Source organism: Rhamphochromis longiceps, linkage group LG15, assembly GCF_057381845.1.
Source record: "Rhamphochromis longiceps isolate RC_006_pf linkage group LG15, R_longiceps_female_GT1.1, whole genome shotgun sequence".
NCBI classification, from domain to species: Eukaryota; Metazoa; Chordata; class Actinopteri; order Cichliformes; family Cichlidae; genus Rhamphochromis; species Rhamphochromis longiceps.
The window spans coordinates 29,902,742-29,920,728 of NC_140571.1; the positions used below are offsets into that span (position 1 = coordinate 29,902,742).

General features: G+C 38.6%; 1 long non-coding RNA gene across 1 annotated transcript; it reads left to right on the forward strand.

The window, feature by feature from the left end:
• The first annotated feature begins 10,407 nt into the window (after positions 1 to 10,407).
• On the forward strand, positions 10,408 to 17,615 carry LOC146652918 (uncharacterized). The gene is made up of 6 exons (XR_014907737.1): positions 10,408 to 10,525; positions 10,668 to 10,829; positions 14,711 to 14,817; positions 15,551 to 15,708; positions 16,136 to 16,193; positions 17,147 to 17,615. It is a non-coding gene; the product is annotated as an uncharacterized LOC146652918 (long non-coding RNA).
• The last annotated feature ends 372 nt before the right edge of the window (positions 17,616 to 17,987 follow it).

A 17,987-nucleotide genomic window follows, 5' to 3' on the forward strand; every position in this document is an offset into this window, starting at 1 on the left:
CAGCTATTTATATGAAGTTGTACAAAAACGCTTTCTTTCGCCAAGACAGTGCGTTTCTCACTGTTACATGCATTTGAATGGGAAACTCACCCGAGACAAAGTATAGGTTTTCATTATGTGAATAATTTTAAAATCTTAGCTCAAACAGCTGCAAAACCTGTTTTCCCAGTACAGGGACCTTGAGTTCTATAAGATAAAGCCATAAACATGTTTGTCTGAGTCTTATATCAAAAGTTACAGCTATTTATATGAAGTTGTACAAAAACGCTTTATTTCGCCAAGACAGTGTGTTTCTCACTGTTACATGCATTTGAATGGGAAACTCGCCTGAAACAAAGTATAGGTTTTCATTATGTGAATAATTTTAAAATCTTAGCTCAATCGGCTGCAAAACATATTTGCCCAGCACGGGGATATTGAGTTCTATAAGATAAAGCCATAAACATGTTTGTCTGAGTCTTCTATCAAAAGTTACAGCTATTTATATGAAGTTGTACAAAAACGCTTTCTTTCGCCAAGACAGTGCGTTTCTCACTGTTACATACATTTGAATGGGGAACTCGCCCGAAACAAAGTATAGGTTTTCATTATGTGTATAACTTGGAAATCTTAGCTCAAACAGCTGCAAATCCTGTTTTCCCAGCACGGGGACCTTGAGTTCTATAAGATAAAGCCATAAACATGTGTATCCGAGTCTTCTATCAAAAGTTACAGCTATTTATATGAAGTTGTACAAAAACGCTTTCTTTCGCCAAGACAGTGCGTTTCTCACTGTTACATGCATTTGAATGGGGAACTCGACCGAAACAAAGTATAGGTTTTCATTATGTGTATAACTTGAAAATCTTAGCTCAAACAGCTGCAAAACCTGTTTTCCCAGCACGGGGATATTGAGTTCTATAAGATAAAGCCATAAACATGTTTGTCTGAGTCTTCTATCAAAAGTTACAGCTATTTATATGAAGTTGTACAAAAACGCTTTCTTTCGCCAAGACAGTGCGTTTCTCACTGTTACATGCATTTGACTGGGGAACTCGCCCGAAACAAAGTATAGGTTTTCATTATGTGTATAACTTGGAAATCTTAGCTCAAACAGCTGCAAATCCTGTTTTCCCAGCACGGGGACCTTGAGTTCTATAAGATAAAGCCATAAACATGTTTGTCTGAGTCTTCTATCAAAAGTTACAGCTATTTATATGAAGTTGTACAAAAACGCTTTCTTTCGCCAAGACAGTGCGTTTCTCACTGTTACATGCATTTGAATGGGGAACTCGACCGAAACAAAGTATAGGTTTTCATTATGTGTATAACTTGAAAATCTTAGCTCAAACAGCTGCAAAACCTGTTTTCCCAGCACGGGGATATTGAGTTCTATAAGATAAAGCCATAAACATGTTTGTCTGAGTCTTCTATCAAAAGTTACAGCTATTTATATGAAGTTGTACAAAAACGCTTTCTTTCGCCAAGACAGTGCGTTTCTCACTGTTACATGCATTTGAATGGGAAACTCACCCGAGACAAAGTATAGGTTTTCATTATGTGAATAATTTTAAAATCTTAGCTCAAACAGCTGCAAAACCTGTTTTCCCAGTACAGGGACATTGAGTTCTATAAGATAAAGCCATAAACATGTTTGTCTGAGTCTTATATCAAAAGTTACAGCTATTTATATGAAGTTGTACAAAAACGCTTTCTTTCGCCAAGACAGTGCGTTTCTCACTGTTACATGCATTTGACTGGGGAACTCGCCCGAAACAAAGTATAGGTTTTCATTATGTGTATAACTTGGAAATCTTAGCTCAAACAGCTGCAAATCCTGTTTTCCCAGCACGGGGACCTTGAGTTCTATAAGATAAAGCCATAAACATGTTTGTCTGAGTCTTCTATCAAAAGTTACAGCTATTTATATGAAGTTGTACAAAAACGCTTTCTTTCGCCAAGACAGTGCGTTTCTCACTGTTACATGCATTTGAATGGGGAACTCGCCCGAAACAAAGTATAGGTTTTCATTATGTGTATAACTTGGAAATCTTAGCTCAAACGGCTGCAAAACCTGTTTTCCCAGCACGGGGACCTTGAGTTCTATAAGATAAAGCCATAAACATGTGTATCCGAGTCTTCTATCAAAAGTTACAGCTATTTATATGAAGTTGTACAAAAACGCTTTCTTTCGCCAAGACAGTGCGTTTCTCACTGTTACATGCATTTGAATGGGGAACTCGACCGAAACAAAGTATAGGTTTTCATTATGTGTATAACTTGAAAATCTTAGCTCAAACAGCTGCAAAACCTGTTTTCCCAGCACGGGGATATTGAGTTCTATAAGATAAAGCCATAAACATGTTTGTCTGAGTCTTCTATCAAAAGTTACAGCTATTTATATGAAGTTGTACAAAAACGCTTTCTTTCGCCAAGACAGTGCGTTTCTCACTGTTACATGCATTTGACTGGGGAACTCGCCCGAAACAAAGTATAGGTTTTCATTATGTGTATAACTTGGAAATCTTAGCTCAAACAGCTGCAAATCCTGTTTTCCCAGCACGGGGACCTTGAGTTCTATAAGATAAAGCCATAAACATGTGTATCCGAGTCTTCTATCAAAAGTTACAGCTATTTATATGAAGTTGTACAAAAACGCTTTCTTTCGCCAAGACAGTGCGTTTCTCACTGTTACATGCATTTGAATGGGGAACTCGACCGAAACAAAGTATAGGTTTTCATTATGTGTATAACTTGAAAATCTTAGCTCAAACAGCTGCAAAACCTGTTTTCCCAGCACGGGGATATTGAGTTCTATAAGATAAAGCCATAAACATGTTTGTCTGAGTCTTCTATCAAAAGTTACAGCTATTTATATGAAGTTGTACAAAAACGCTTTCTTTCGCCAAGACAGTGTGTTTCTCACTGTTACATGCATTTGACTGGGGAACTCGCCCGAAACAAAGTATAGGTTTTCATTATGTGTATAACTTGGAAATCTTAGCTCAAACAGCTGCAAATCCTGTTTTCCCAGCACGGGGACCTTGAGTTCTATAAGATAAAGCCATAAACATGTTTGTCTGAGTCTTCTATCAAAAGTTACAGCTATTTATATGAAGTTGTACAAAAACGCTTTCTTTCGCCAAGACAGTGCGTTTCTCACTGTTACATGCATTTGACTGGGGAACTCGCCCGAAACAAAGTATAGGTTTTCATTATGTGAATAATTTTAAAATCTTAGCTCAAACAGCTGCAAATCCTGTTTTCCCAGCACGGGGACCTTGAGTTCTATAAGATAAAGCCATAAACATGTTTGTCTGAGTCTTATATCAAAAGTTACAGCTATTTATATGAAGTTGTACAAAAACGCTTTATTTCGCCAAGACAGTGCGTTTCTCACTGTTACATGCATTTGAATGGGGAACTCGACCGAAACAAAGTATAGGTTTTCATTATGTGTATAACTTGGAAATCTTAGCTCACACAGCTGCAAAATCTGTTTGCCCAGCACGGGGACCTTGAATTATATAAGATAAAACCATAAATACGTAAATCTGAGCCTTCTATCAAAAGTTACAGCTATTTATATGAAGTTGTACAAAAACGCTTTCTTTCGCCAAGACCGTGCGTTTCTCACTGTTACATGCATTTGAATGGGGAACTCGACCGAAACAAAGTATAGGTTTTCATTATGTGTATAACTTGAAAATCTTAGCTCAAACAGCTGCAAAACCTGTTTTCCCAGCACGGGGACCTTGAGTTTTATAAGATAAAGCCATAAACATGTTTGTCTGAGTCTTCTATCAAAAGTCACAGCTATTTATATGAAGTTGTACAAAAACGCTTTATTTCGCCAAGACAGTGCGTTTCTCACTGTTACATGCATTTGACTGGGGAACTCGACCGAAACAAAGTATAGGTTTTCATTATGTGAATAATTTTAAAATCTTAGCTCAAACGGCTGCAAAACCTGTTTTCCCAGCACGGGGACATTGAGTTCTATAAGATAAAGCCATAAACATGTTTGTCTGAGTCTTCTATCAAAAGTTACAGCTATTTATATGAAGTTGTACAATAACGCTTTATTTCGCCAAGACAGTGCGTTTCTCACTGTTACATGCATTTGAATGGGGAACTCGACCGAAACAAAGTATAGGTTTTCATTATGTGTATAACTTGAAAATCTTAGCTCAAACAGCTGCAAAACCTGTTTTCCCAGCACGGGGACCTTGAGTTCTATAAGATAAAGCCATAAACATGTTTGTCTGAGCCTTCTATCAAAAGTTACAGCTATTTATATGAAGTTGTACAAAAACGCTTTCTTTCGCCAAGACAGTGCGTTTCTCACTGTTACATGCATTTGAATGGGAAACTCGCCTGAAACAAAGTATAGGTTTTCATTATGTGAATAACCCGAAAATCTTAGCTCAAACCTGTTTGCTCAACACGGGAATACTGAATATTATAAGATAAAGCCATAACTACGTAAATCTGAATCTTCTATCAAAAGTTACAGCTAACTTCATGAAGTTGTACAAAAAGGCTTTATTTTGCAAAGATAGTGCGTTTCTGACTATTACATGCGAGACATGTGTCTCTTTACTGTGTTTAAGACACTTTACAGGTCCCTCCCCTAATGAAGAGTAGTGAGCAGCTGATTGGACCATGGAACAGGTGACCACGTTCAAAAAGCCGCTCTGACAGCTCCAGAGGGGAGAGAGAGAGAGAGTGTGTGCAACGAGCGAGTAGCCTGACAGCCTTCGCGGTTCTTACCATGGTTTTCCCAGCCTGTGCTTATCTTGTGTATTTGTGTGAGGGTGAATTGTAAAAGCCGCTCCTAGTGCATTAGCTGAGAGCTTAGGCACTCGTGGGCTGAAGCGGAAGGGGTGAGCTGCCTTTTCTTTTGGAATCGTTTTCTCCTGTTTTCTTGGTCAGGGAGCGAGGGATAGCTCTGTCATTTGTTTGTTATTTTTCTTTCCTAGGGTTTAGTTAGTCTTTTCTGGTGGGTCTTAGTTGGTTTTGTTTATTATTTTGGCCTGGGCTCACCCTGGAGCTATGCTTCTTGTCCTTAAATAAAATCACCTTTTTTTACTCACAACTGGTTTGGATGTTTGGCTTGGGAACCAGGGCGGGGATTTGTCTCTCTCTCCTCCAACCTTATGTGCGTCCCTACACGCCTAGATTAGGGGCGTAACATAAATGGAGTTCAAACACGAAACAAAGTATAGCTTTTTATTTTGTGAATAACTTAAAAATCTTAGCTCACATAGCTTTAAAACTGTTTGCTCAACGGGGATATTGAATTCTATAAGATAAAGCCATAAATACGTATATCTGAGTTTCCTATCAAAAGTTACAGCTGTCTTCATGAAGTTGTAAACCCTTTATTTCGCCGAGACAGTGCGTTTCTGACTTTTACATGCATTTGAATGGAGTTCTCGCACGAAACAAAGTATAGGCTTTCATTTTTTCAATAACTGGAAGCTCTTGGCTCAAACAGCTGCAAAACCTGTTTCCCCAGCACGGAGATGCTGAATTGTATAAGGCAAAGCCATATTGATGTGTGTCTGAGCCTTCTATCAAAAGTTACAGGTAACTTCATGAAGCTGTACAAAAACACTTTATTTCGCCGAGACCGTGCGTTTCTGACTATTACATGCATTTGAATGGAGTTCTCGCACGAAACAAAGTATAGGTTTTCATCTTGTGAATAACTTGAAAATCTTAGCTCACATAGCTTTAAAACTGTTTGCTCAACACGGGGATATTGAATTCGATAAGATAAAGCCATAAATACGCATATCTGAGTCTCCTATCAAAAGTTAGAGCTGTCTTCATGAAGTTGTAAACGCTTTATTTCGCCAAGACAGTGCGTTTCTGACTATTACATGCATTTGAATGGAGTTGTCGCACGAAACAAAGCATAGGTATTCATTTTGTGAATAACTTGAAAATCTTAGATCAAACAGCTGCAAAACCTGTTTGCTCAACACGGGGATATCGAACTTTATAAGATAAAGCCATAAATATGTTTATATGCGTCTTCTATCAAAAGTTACAGCTGTCTTGAATGAAAGCATTATAGCAGCTTACCTCGATCATGTGGTAGAACAGACACATGGGCCACCTACGTGTCCTTCTATGGCAGGAGTAGTTGCCACAAACCTGCAAAACAAAAAGAAATGATCAGGTGACATGAACAGATTTATACAGCCATAAGCAAGAGATTCTTCCTGCCTGTGGGCGTCAAACTGGACCCCCCCCCCCCCCCCCCCCCCTTACTGTAACTATCAAAACTATCATAGTCTAAAACTATCATCTCATATCAAAACTATTATAATCACATTATGACTTTATCAGTTATAACAATGAGAAACGGTAAACAATTTGGCAAATAATACTTATAATTTAAAAATAAATAAAATAAATAAAATAATAATAAATAATAATAATAAATAATAATAAAATGAAAATAAATACTTATAATTGTGCTTACCTGGTCCAAATGATCCACAGTCCCTTTGCATTTGTTATAATCCAGGATGATGTGGGGCTTTCTCTTCCCAGAGTCCTGGACTTGTAGCTCACGGTGCCTGGTGCTCAATAAGACAACCTTTTTTCTTTGCTTGGGGATGTAGGAAACCACAGCCTTGCCCCCCCCCCCCCCCCCCCCCCCCCCCCCCCCCCTGTAGCGACCTGGACGGGAGAGACGATCATCGAATCTTACTGCCCGATTAATTTGCTCAAATCTTTTTTTTTTTTTTTTTTTTGACATGGTAGCATGAAACAGAAGAGCCCTGTCTCCCCATTTCACAGGCTTGTTGTCGTTTCATGTTGAGACCTGTACAGGCCAGCCAGCATCACAAGCCCCATGTAAGCCTGCAACTCCTCATCTATGTCCTTCCAGTCTTTTACTGACCTGTTGCCCCTGCAGGTTGGTGAAATGCAGGATTAGCTGCATAATGTCCTCTGCAAAAAAAAAGATGGAAAGTGCTCACAGGGCTGCTGATCCTATACGAATTGCATAATGGGTTGGTCCTGGGGTTAAAATGGGGGGAGGAAAAAATGGCAGGACCTCTTCGTGTGTGGGTTGCCACATGATTTCTCCATTTTTAGATCTCCACTGGCCATCCTCCAGTCTTGTCTCTTCCTCCTGCTCTTCTTCCTCCTTCTCCTTCTCCTCCTCCGCACATGAGCTGCAAAGCTCCTTGGTGCCTGGCAAAAATTCTTCTTCGCTGTCAGAAGTATCTCCACTGCTTGTGGAGAGTGCAAAACTGCAGCAACAGCCTCCTCTAAACTGAGTGCACGCTTCATTGTGTCTGTGCAGAAATGACCACTCAGACCAGGCTGCAAAGTATTCTCATAGACTTCAAAGGTGCACCTGAATAAACATGCTATACCATACATCCAATAAGAGAGAGGAGGCACACTCTTGATCAAGAAAAAACATAAGCGCACGCCTTTGATCTCTTCCCCCCTCTCTCTCTCTCTCTCTCTCTCTCTCTCTCACACACACACACACACACACACACACACACACATGCACATACATACATACACAATACCATTTTATGGTGGTTAGCTGTTTTATTGTCATGCATTTTACAAGGTAAGATAACCATGTCCTGCATTCAAAACCACTGAAAATGTCTATGGTGGTGCTGTGCCTAATATTGTGCTGGTGTATGCTGGGTAATCGCACAGCTAGCGACTGGGTGACTTTATTCACCCGCTTCGGCTGTTATCAGTCCATATCCCCTAGATATGGACCATCGCCTGCTAGATTGTTCAGAAGGTTGTTATCATCCATCCAGATGGAGGATCACTAACAGGAGCGTGGGAAGACTCCAGAATCCACTCTGGCTGCAATGTGTGTACAGGTAAGACCGTTTAAACGGACAGCATTTATAGAATGACTATTAAAAGTCAGACCAGCGAGTGTCAATAATGTTAATGTGGTTATGTTAGTAATACACCGAGTGCTAATATAACAGCTTTAAGATGCATTTGTAGATGTTATTACGTGTTTTACCGTCTTTATGGTGCTAGCTTAAAGTTACGGTGTAAACGTTAGCTTATATTGGAGTAAAGCTGTTACTGTTTAAACGATGTTAGCACAGAAATATTAGCTTCTGTCATGACTGACGAAGTTACTAGTTAATAAAGTTTCCAGTAAAGTGTTTAATCGCAGCCACAGACTGACAGCAAATATCTCGATTAGCTTCAGTGCATCTGTAATAAATATGTGCAAGTTTCAGTGCTTCGTTTAAACTGTATGATACTTATACTGACCCAGGGTCAGTGTAAAATACAATCCTAGCTGTGTGAACAAAGCCTGGCTCCTTTAATCCTGCATGAAAAACCTCAGGATGCAGGCTATTATTACTCTTTCCTGCTGGCACACCTGTCACACCTGAGAGTCAGCTAGAAACTTACAGTGACGTGGACATCATGCAAAGACTGCCAGACTCTGTAATACTGCAAATGATCAGTGACTCAAGTTAACACTAAACTTTAAACAGTACCTCTGTGTCTCTGTGTGCTGAACATTTAGGATTGAGTCAGGCTGCATCTGTGTTAGTCCTCTGACAGACTGGTGACCTGTCCAGGTGTGCTCTACCTATGACTACTGGGACAGGCTCTAGCTCCTGTAATAGAAATTTTATGTTATTCTCATTTAAAGCATTTAAGTGCTTATGCATATGCTTAGTTGTGACACTGTTATAGACTGTTCAATGAAAGTTTCTAAAACTAGATGAACTTACTTCAGCAGTTTGAGAAAACAACTCCCTTTACAGGTGCTGATAACGTCAAGGGCACAAAACAGCATAACCATTGATCCGTTAGGTTTCATAGCGAGACACGTGAAGTGGCAGAGCTGACATGACTGAACTGTGATGTTTGATGTGTGTTTGCTCTCCTGTGCACAGTAATAAATAGCATGATCACAGCTCTTTCTGTGTTGCAGACTTTATTTAAAAAATTCCATGACATCTACTATAACTGAACCAACCTGGTGCTCTTCATTTATGGAGGCTGTTGAGTCTGAATGTTGGATGTTGTGTATCTCGTGTTCTCTGGGCTTTGTTGTCCTCAGTCTTTTTGCAGGATCAGAAAACAAAACCGGTAGGCGCGTAAATGTTTCTTCTCCATGATGTTTCTTCAAATGTTTCTTCTGGATGATGATATGACCGTGACATGGGATGCCACCTTTGGTCTTGTGACGAAGCAAAGCTCAGGAAGAAGTGTGATTAAATGGTACCCACATGTTGAGAAGGATGTACAGGGCACCTGCAGCCAAATCCAAGCTTCAGCTTAGTTGTAGTTGCAGAATGCTATAGGACTGAGACATCTAAGGCATCAAATGTTTGATTAAATGGATGAAAAAGAGAAGTTTTTTCCCTATAATTATCACTTCTTAAAATCTGTAGCAACTTCAAGTCTGTCAGCATGCTGAGCATGCTCAGAATGTGACAATATATTTTTGTTCAATATTTAATTTCTTTCAGTTGCAATTGTTAAATGAAAAAATATATATTCTTATAATTTAGCAAACGAATTTATCAAAAAAAAAAAAATACATATATCTGTATTAGTTTTAGTAAATTAATTTGACACCTGTATTGAAAATACCATATTGTATTCATACAGAATCAGTATGGTATCATTGTTTGTCTGTTCACTGATTGTTGAAGCTAAGAGCTACTTTGATCTGTTTAGATCTAAAGTATCCAAAGTTGAGTTCTAATGTTTCTTCACCCCTGTGTGTGTGATATGTGATTTCCTACATGCTGGCAGAGCAGAGCAGCAGTTTGTGCTCACAGATGGTGACAGTGTGGAGAGACGGTGGTATTTCCTCAGAAGAACCAGCAGAGTCACAAAGGACACCAGTCCATCTCACCACCTTGACTTGCTGACTGATGTTCGTCTGCACTGCACAGAGGAAATCAACTGACCGAGGTTTGTCCAGTGACGTGTTATGAAATGTATATTTGTTTTATGCTTACAGATATGTTTTTCTTGACAGAGGCTCTGCAGAGGTTAGACAAAGCAGAGAAAACATGTGCTTTACATTTTACTGTGATTTATTGAGATATTTGTTGCCTGATGTTCAGCAGGAATGGAGAAATAGAATCAAAGGGAGATGTTTTTCCTGTTTTTGTAATGATGTAAGTAAATCTTCAATATTATTTATTTGCTTGGTTATATTAGGAGCGTTTCTGAGTGAAGGGGAGAGGAGTCATCATCCAGGTAAAGTGACGTGGATCAGTGGATACACTTGTCTCCCCTTTAAAGGAGACGATCCAAGTCATCCTTAAATGTTAGTGCTTTCAAATACACAAACATTTTTAAAGGACAAAAATGAACATCCAACTTTGACTGTAATACAAAATAAATCTTTGCATGTGTGTTTTCAAACTCTCAGATGGGCAGTATATCAGTCTTGGACTGTCTAACCTGCCGGAGCAGCACTGAATGACCACCGCACGAGCATGTTCCTGCAACATTCAGCATCTGATCCTTCATCTGTGTGCTTCTGCTTTTGGTAAGTAGAGTTACCCAACTCCAGTAACTCTAAACACATGCCATCCATTTCTAACGGCCTGGTTACTTCCTGTCAGTTACTTTAGAAACCATGTGGTCACCTGACCTAACACTGTTTCTTCTTCTTCCCCTTAATGTTGAAGTGTCAAATGTCAAACAGCTGGAGAGGAAACTACACCAGTGTACTGGGATGTTTCAGCAACACGTGCCAGATGCTGTTCCTTCATGGTGACATCACCAGAGACAGTCCCGCCCACCTCAGGACCCATTGATTATGATGATCTGATCCATCAAACCCCCAGCAGGTGAACTTTATTCATGACATAACACCGCAACAATGTAAAAAATTAAACAGCAACAGTCTAAATGTAAAGTGCATTCTAAAGCCCTCTTCAATAAATTGTATGCAAAGAGTCATTCAGGTCACTACAGAACCCAGAGTCTTCATCATTAAATCTCTGGTTGCTTCATTTTTTCTATCCTATATCAGATATTTTAAAGGTTAGCTTAGGTAAAGTTCCATTCTCATGGTGAGGCAAAGTGCTTTATGTGTGTGTGTGCGTGTGTCATGAACGGCTATAAAAGGCCTATAATTAAAGAACAAAGTGGGGTTTGAGTTCGAGTTGCGGCAGACTGTCACTACTTGTAAATGGAACGCAGCCTTCCTACGGCGGACAGCTAATAACAGGAATCGGACGCGGTCCAGCCAAGTCCACAGCAACCACCATAGCAACCGCCTAGCATGACCTTAAAAACATATTCTGTCTTCATAACTATCAAAATCGTGAAATGATTTGCAAAGTGTGAAAGTGTTACAGCTGCAGAGAGCTATGGCGGTATCTATGGAAGCTGTTTACATAGCTAATAATATACGATGTAACCATGGAGACAGTCAGTCACTTGAGCTAGCGGTGCATGTTTACTACAGTGAATAAGGTGATTGAGTGCACAGCGTCCACACTCTGCAGGGGATAAAGACATTACTTCAATATTATTTTATATTGATATCTATTAGCCTTCTGTTGACCATCACCTCAGGTTCACCATTATAGTTTCAGCATACAAATACACACTGTCTAAACACATTCAAAAACTCATGTCTCAGAGATAAGCACAGCTGTTCATGTTTGTCATTAGAGTTTTATTTGTAAGAAAATTATGAACTTCATATTGTGCATTAAATAAAAGAACATTTCACAACTCTGAGTCAACAGAAACAGGTAACAGAAATGTCTCTAATGTGTACAGTGTAGTGTAAGCATTAAAAGATCATAAAGGAAAAACTAACATTTATGTGAAACTAATTGTAATAAAAAATGAGCAGGTGCTTTATAGATTTAAAAGAAAGAATCTGAAAACAACACTTTTTTGGTCTAAGTGATCAAAGTAGAAAAAAGAACTGATGTTCAAGAACAAACCGTAGCTGCACTAATATTACACATCTCGATCGTTGTACTGAACAGACATGTTGCTTTTAAAACCACATGCAGTGTGTGACCATGACTGTTCACTGAGACCATGAACGCCACTTCGCTGAAGCATTCTTCTTCTTCTTCTTGCCATTAAATTGGAAGCAGAAGCAGCACGAGCTGATTTGATCTACTGAAAGGAAAAAGCAGAACATCTGAGTTGAAACCAGTCAGCTGAAATCATTAAGACAGGAACAAATTCAATGCAGTGTCTCAAGTGGCTTAGCCTGTTACAACTGTTGATACAAGCTAAATACGGTTAACACACAGTGTCAGGGAGCTCCAGTGTGGGAACTAGTGGCTTTAGGTTTGTAGTCATTTAACTTTCATCCATTCATTCATTTAATTCAGGAGGAAGAAATGCCAGGTTGGTGCAGGCTGGTTACATGCATTTGGTCCCATGCTGTCTTTAATTAAATGACTTGGTTCATTTTATGGCTGGGCTGTATGTGGGGTTATATCATGTTATTTGGGCAGGAGTACCTGTCCCCTGTTAGACTTAGAAAGTTTCTCCATAAGTAGAGTTTCTAACTCTTCTAGCACATCTGTGGCTGACAGCTTTTTGGTGGCTCTTTTTACCCCACACTGGTTGTGAGTGTGTAAATAGCCCCACTAGTTATTTTGGGTTGCAGTTAACTAGGGGAGGAAGGGGTGGGTATGCCATGATTAGGTGAATAACAATTATATGTGATACATAAATTTCACAATGCATGCATATATCTCTATCAATTAAACCTGGCCTGAGGGCTGCCATTTTTTACATTCAGTTATTTCTCTTAGAAATGTTGGAACTAAATAATGAATGTGTTACAGTTAAAGTGAAACACTGGTCAGTGTAAATGGCTCATTGGGACACAGAAACCTTTAAATTAAACCTGATATCTAGTGTCAAACAATATCAAAGCTGTAAAAGATGTTTACATTCAGAATTTATAAAACTATGATTGTAAATAAATTCAAACAAGTGAGCTTTTCTCTTTGTGCTGAATATCAACACTGTGGTTTCTTAGACTGTAAGCTTTACTTTAGTGCAACCAGTTGCAGAAGCTGCCACTCCAAATGTCTTTTGATAACAAGAAAAAAATACCTTTTCAGTACACGGCCTGAAGTAGTTCTCCGACATCTTCTGCAATCGGCTTTGTCTGCTGGTTTGAAGACAATAAACCACAAAAAAGATGATTTAGTCACTTTGTCTGCGTCATGCAGCTCGAATGTGTCGTGTAACGATGTTGAATAGCCGTCGTTATCCCTCTGCTTTGAGCCTTTTATCAAAAGTTACAGCTAACTTCATGAAGTTGTACAAAAAGGCTTCATTTCGCCGAGACAGTGCATTTCTGACTATTACATGCATTTGAATGGAGTTCTTGCACGAAACAAAGTATAAGTTTTCATTATGTGAATAACTTGTATTTTACACTGACCCTGGGTCAGTATCAACTTCATGAAGACAGCTGTAACTTTTGATAGAGGACTCACACACAAACATATTTATGGCTTTGCCTTATAGAATTCAGCATCTCCGTGCTGAGGAAATAGGTTTTGCAGCTGTTTGAGCTAAGATTTTCAAGTTATTCACAAATTGAAAACCTATACTTTGTGTCGGGCGAGAACTCCATTCAAATGCATGTAATAGCGAGAAACGCACTAACGTGGTGAAATAAAGCGTTTTTCCATAAACTTCATAAAGACAGCTGTAAATTTTGAGAGAAGACTCACACACACATTGGGGGGATATTGAAGTCTATAAGATAAAGCCATGAATATGTTTGTCTGAGTCTTCTATCAAAAGTTACAGCAAGCTCTATGAAGTTGATGAGAAACGCTTTACTTCGCCAAGACAGTGCGTTTTTCACTGTTACATGCATTTGAATTTAGTTCTTGCCCGACACAAAGTATAGGTTTTAATTTGTGAATAACTTGAAAATCTTAGCTCAAACAGCTGCAAAACCTATTTCCTGAGCACTGAGATGCTGAATTCTATAAGGCAAAGCCATAAATATGTGTGTGTGATTCTTCTATCAACAGTTACAGCTGTCTTCTTGAAGTTGATACTGACCCAGGGTCAGTGTAAAATACAATCCTAGCTGTGTGAACAAAGCTTGGCTCCTTTAATCCTGCATGACAAACCTCAGGATGCAGGTTATTATTACTCTTTCCTGCTGGCACACCTGAGAGTCAGCTAGAAACTTACAGTGACGTGGACATCATGCAAAGACTGCCAGACTCTGTAATACTGTGAATGATCAGTGACTCAAGTTAACACTAAACTTTAAACAGTACCTCTGTGTCTCTGTGTGCTGAACATTTAGGATTGAGTCTGCATTGACTTTATTTATTGAGACTTTAATGTGCTAAAAGCAGGTTGAAGACAGCTCAGAAACATTTGAAGATTAAAATTTAGCATTATGGCTGCTGGTGGTTTGTAAAGCCTATACTCAGCTGTAGTTTTTGTTACTAATTTATGTTTGTTGTTGTTTAACACAGATTTCAGAAGAGCAAATATGCTTAATAGTTTAACTAGATTTCATTTGTCAGTGTGGGACTGCTGAGTCACCTGAAGAACTCATTTCATTCATTCTCCACATGATGTTCATATACAGAAATGTTTCACAGGAACTGGTTCCTCCCAAACTGTGAACTAGTGTGTTTCCATAGATTATCTCTGTATGAATGTACTTTTAAATGAAGGCAAGTGTTTGTCCTTTTTTGTTCCTCAGTTACAGTACGTGATATCTTGATATCAGGCGGTCAACACTGGGGGAAGACAAGAAGCAGACGTACTTCCAAGAGGGAGCTGCAGTGAGGACACAGCCAGGTCACTGAGGTCAGAGGTCAGAATCTGAAACAGCTCAGGTTTATATTTTAGGGGTTATAAAAAATCAAAATGTATTTATGAAGAAACCTTTAAATAATAGTCATAATTATGATTATTATAAGAAATATCAAACATTTAAGTGGATTTTCTGTTACACATATTGTATTATCCCTGCAATAAACTGGCAGCCTGTCTTTGTCCTGTATCAGCTGGGATAGGCTTCATCCTCCCGCAACCCTGAATTGGATACATTGTATTCCAATTATGTAATCTGATCATTTACAAACTCAAGGTATCTAATCAAAATGTAAGTAATAATTATAAAATGGGAAAGCAGAAATAAGTGTGACATAAATGTAAATGTGTTAGCTGACATAGAGGACAGCTACATGTAGTCTGAAAAACCTTTGTTGTCAAGTTTGCAGGTATATCAGCACGAGACATTCTTACATAGAAGAGTCTGTTAAAGTCTCTAACTCAGTGAAGCATTATTGGTCCCGTCTGTTTGGATAAATATAGTAAGTTGATGTTTGTCCATTTATTGACACATTTTCTTAAGTGCTTATCCAGTTCAGGATCACAGTGGAGCTGCAGCTGGATATGTTCATTAAATAAACCTTACAAAAGTTAACAATAAACCTGCATCCATGTACGTTGTTGTCCACAGGATAAGAAAATCAAACTGGAACACTGTGGAACATGTTAATAAATGTTTGTGTGTTTATGCCTGTGTCTTTCACAGGAGGCGCTGGAAGGTTTCCCTAATAGTTCCTGGTGAATCAAAGCAGAACCATAAAGGTTGCTGGATTGCATGATGGCCTTACCCCTGAGCAGTCATCCTGTTAAAGGAGGAACCAGTTAGAAGCTGTTTTCAAAGTAGCTGAGCAGATTTCATCTCAAGTAAGCGATTAACTGTTTGTTCATCTGTTCTGCCACTTAAAGAGCATTTAAGGACGTCTTTCGAGTGTCCAGCTGAATTAATTCTACTGGCTCTCATGGTCATTTGTTATTATAGACATATTTTTCATGTTCATCCAGCTATTTAGTAAATTCTATCTATTTAGTAATATCCGTCAGCTATAAAATGTAATATAGATATAAAAAATATCTAAATATCTCCTGCACTTTATATTTTAATGATGTAAGTCTGTTATCGTGTTACATTAGCATTCCTCACATATCAATGAGATGCTGTACAGTACAATCCTACTGACGCAGCAGAGGGATAACGACGGCTATTCAACATCGTTACACGACACATTCGAGCTGCATGACACAGACAAAGTGACTAAATCATCTTTTTTATGGTTTATTGTCTTCAAACCAGCAGACAAAGCCGATTGCAGAAGATTTCGGAGAAGAACTTCAGGCCGTGTACTGAAAAGGTATTTTTTTCTTGTTATCAAAAGACATTTGGAGTGGCAGCTTCTGCAACTGGTTGCACTAAAGTAAAGCTTACAGTCTAAGAAACCACAGTGTTGATATTCAGCACAAAGAGAAAAGCTCACTTGTTTGAATTTATTTACAATCATAGTTTTATAAATTCTGAATGTAAACATCTTTTACAGCTTTGATATTGTTTGACACTAGATATCAGGTTTAATTTAAAGGTTTCTGTGTCCCAATGAGCCATTTACACTGACCAGTGTTTCACTTTAACTGTAACACATTCATTATTTAGTTCCAACATTTCTAAGAGAAATAACTGAATGTAAAAAATGGCAGCCCTCAGGCCAGGTTTAATTGATAGAGATATATGCATGCATTGTGAAATTTATGTATCACATATAATTGTTATTCACCTAATCATGGCATACCCACCCCTTCCTCCCTAGTTAACTGCAACCCAAAATAACTAGTGGGGCTATTTACACACTCACAACCAGTGTGGGGTAAAAAGAGCCACCAAAAAGCTGTCAGCCACAGATGTGCTAGAAGAGTTAGAAACTCTACTTATGGAGAAACTTTCTAAGTCTAACAGGGGACAGGTACTCCTGCCCAAATAACATGATATAACCCCACATACAGCCCAGCCATAAAATGAACCAAGTCATTTAATTAAAGACAGCATGGGACCAAATGCATGTAACCAGCCTGCACCAACCTGGCATTTCTTCCTCCTGAATTAAATGAATGAATGGATGAAAGTTAAATGACTACAAACCTAAAGCCACTAGTTCCCACACTGGAGCTCCCTGACACTGTGTGTTAACCGTATTTAGCTTGTATCAACAGTTGTAACAGGCTAAGCCACTTGAGACACTGCATTGAATTTGTTCCTGTCTTAATGATTTCAGCTGACTGGTTTCAACTCAGATGTTCTGCTTTTTCCTTTCAGTAGATCAAATCAGCTCGTGCTGCTTCTGCTTCCAATTTAATGGCAAGAAGAAGAAGAAGAATGCTTCAGCGAAGTGGCGTTCATGGTCTCAGTGAACAGTCATGGTCACACACTGCATGTGGTTTTAAAAGCAACATGTCTGTTCAGTACAACGATCGAGATGTGTAATATTAGTGCAGCTACGGTTTGTTCTTGAACATCAGTTCTGTTTTCTACTTTGATCACTTAGACCAAAAAAGTGTTGTTTTCAGATTCTTTCTTTTAAATCTATAAAGCACCTGCTCATTTTTTATTACAATTAGTTTCACATAAATGTTAGTTTTTCCTTTATGATCTTTTAATGCTTACACTACACTGTACACATTAGAGACATTTCTGTTACCTGTTTCTGTTGACTCAGAGTTGTGAAATGTTCTTTTATTTAATGCACAATATGAAGTTCATAATTTTCTTACAAATAAAACTCTAATGACAAACATGAACAGCTGTGCTTATCTCTGAGACATGAGTTTTTGAATGTGTTTAGACAGTGTGCATTTGTATGCTGAAACTATAATGGTGAACCTGAGGTGATGGTCAACAGAAGGCAAATATATATCAATATAAAACAATATTGAAGTAATGTCTTTACCCCCTGCAGAGTGTGGACGCTGTGCACTCAATCACCTTATTCACTGTAGAAAACGTGACTGACTGTCTCCATGGTTACATCGTATATTATTATCTATGTAAACAGCTTCCATAGATACCGCCATAGCTCTCTGCAGCTGTAACACTTTCACACTTTGCAAATCATTTCACGATTTTGATAGTTATGAAGACAGAATATGTTTTTAAGGTC